The sequence below is a fragment of the Aquarana catesbeiana genome, linkage group LG03, assembly GCF_042186555.1.
Source record: "Aquarana catesbeiana isolate 2022-GZ linkage group LG03, ASM4218655v1, whole genome shotgun sequence".
Classification (NCBI taxonomy): Eukaryota; Metazoa; Chordata; class Amphibia; order Anura; family Ranidae; genus Aquarana; species Aquarana catesbeiana.
The window spans coordinates 368644265-368646508 of record NC_133326.1 but is presented as its reverse complement, the minus strand read 5'-3'; the positions used below and the strand labels follow the sequence as shown (position 1 = coordinate 368646508).

Genomic DNA, 2244 nt, shown 5'->3' with positions numbered 1-2244 from the left:
ATACAAATGAGAAAAATAATCCCTTGATAGCATATAATAATGGGAGTAGAGTGTTGGCCAGCATTACAGAGACAAAAGATTTGGGAGTACTTATTTCAGATGATTGCAAAATGAACAAACAATGTGCCCAGGAAGTGGGAATAGTGAATAAAATTCCAGGATGAATCACTAGAGGGGTCACCAGCAGGAGAAAGGAGGTTCTGATTCCCCTATATAGATCCTTGGCTATACCTTATTTAGAATACTATGGGAGAGGAGAGAGACTAGTTGTGTGGAAAGCGGTTGTGAGGCTCCAGTCACTGCGCTTCCTCTCGAGCACTAATGATCGCCAGAGTCCTCCTCCTCCTCTTCTTCTTCTTCTTCCACATCAGTTCCAGGCGAGGCTGTCACCCCCCGACAACATCATGCCTAAGAGAAAGTCTCCAGAAGGAGCTAAAGCCAAGGATGCTGGCAAAGTAACTAAACAAGAGCCTATAAGAAGATCGGCAAGACTGTCTGCAAAACCTGATTCTTCTAAACCTGATGCCAAAGAAACCTGCAGTCAAGAAGGAGCCAGGCACAGAGGCAAACAAAGGTGCTAAAGGGAAGAAGGAAGAAAAACAAGAAGCTGGAAAGGAAGGAACAGAAAACTGAAGCAGCGGATGATGAGACAGAATAACTTGGTCATGGAAATTTTCGTTGATTTTACGTATCTCTTGAAGAACTTTAAGAAAAAAAATATTTTTCTCAAGTATTTTGTAAATGCTAATTTTTTTAGGACTTTTACATATATATATATATATATATATATATATATATATATATATATATATATATATATATATATATATATATAATGTACATGAACGTTTTTCCTCTTCATTATTCATGGTTTGCTGATTCAGTTTCTTTTGTCTGCAAGTTTTAAGAACATCAAGATTAGCTCTAGTGGGTTTGTTTGAGGGTTTATTACATATCTACTTTTATCGCTTTTAAGAAAACAAAACTAAAAAAAGTCTTGTGCATATAGTGATGTTGTTTTTTCTTGTGCTTTTATGAATTTTTCCATGCCATTATCTATAGCAATAATTAGTGGTGCTTTTGTACTTACGGAAAAAAATGGAATAGCAAATCTCATCACAGGATGAGCTGTGGAGATTCCATATATAGAGCAGTGCCAATGTCCTAAATCTACAAATTCTCAAAAATACACCAAAAGGAGTGGAAAAATGGACTTTGTAGGCACCAATCATAAAATTAAATGTAAATGTTTTATTATACAAAAAATACAAAAAACCAAAAACACAAACATGTTAAAACATTGCAAAAAATTCAGGAGCAATGACTGGCATTCTCTCAGACGTAGGTCATAGCCTACAGAGGGGTATCCCTTAGAACAGGGAGAGATATAGCCCTCTGTTCAGCATAACCAACATCAAACTACTATAGCTCTACATGTTTCGCAATTGAATGCTTCTTCAGGAGCCTGTTTGAGTCACCTGCAATAGGGAAAGAGAGAGAGAGGACAGACAACAAAATGATGCAAAATTGTTAATATTCACCTACGACCTTGTTAGTAACGCGTCTTAATCATTATACATGAGCACCATGAGGAAGTCAACCAGTGGACCTGACAGCCAACAAGCATAAGGTGACAAACGTTCACATGCAGGGACGTGTCTGGTAGTAAAGCCGTAAGAGGTGTATACACTGGGAAGGCAATATAATAGAAAGTCCCGGCTGCCCAGGGAAAGTTATAAACAGTCATAACAAACTTGGAGGGTGGTAAGCTTGTTGAAACACTTCATGTGTCATAAAAACAAAGAGAGAAAGAAAGACAAGGAAGAAGGGGCAGGTAGGGGAGGGGAAAAGGGGGGGGAAAGGCTTTGGTATACTTAATCTTGGTGGTTACACCCCGTGCATTGGAACTTACTGGTTACAATGAGTTATGCTCTCTCCTCTAGAGACAGTTGTCGTTTGGCTGCTGCTAGGCTGCTTATGCTTGTAACTTTAAAATCCCAATACATCCCTGCCGGTGATGCTCCTCTGGGTGGTGGGATAGTGGGGTCACAGCTTGTGACTTTGTCCACAAGATTCATTGGGCCTACATTGTGAACGTTTGTCACCTTTTGTACATGTGAACGTTTGTCACCTTATGCTTGTTGGCTGTCAGGTCCACTGGTTGACTTCCTCATGGTGCTCATGTATAATGATTGAGACGCGTTACTAACAAGGTCGTAGGTGAATATTAACAATTTTGCATCA

General features: G+C 39.2%; 1 pseudogene; it reads left to right on the top strand.

Annotated features, from left to right (window-relative positions):
• Positions 1-403: 403 nt before the first annotated feature.
• Positions 404-755, top strand: LOC141134561 (high mobility group nucleosome-binding domain-containing protein 3 pseudogene; annotated as a pseudogene).
• The last annotated feature ends 1489 nt before the right edge of the window (positions 756-2244 follow it).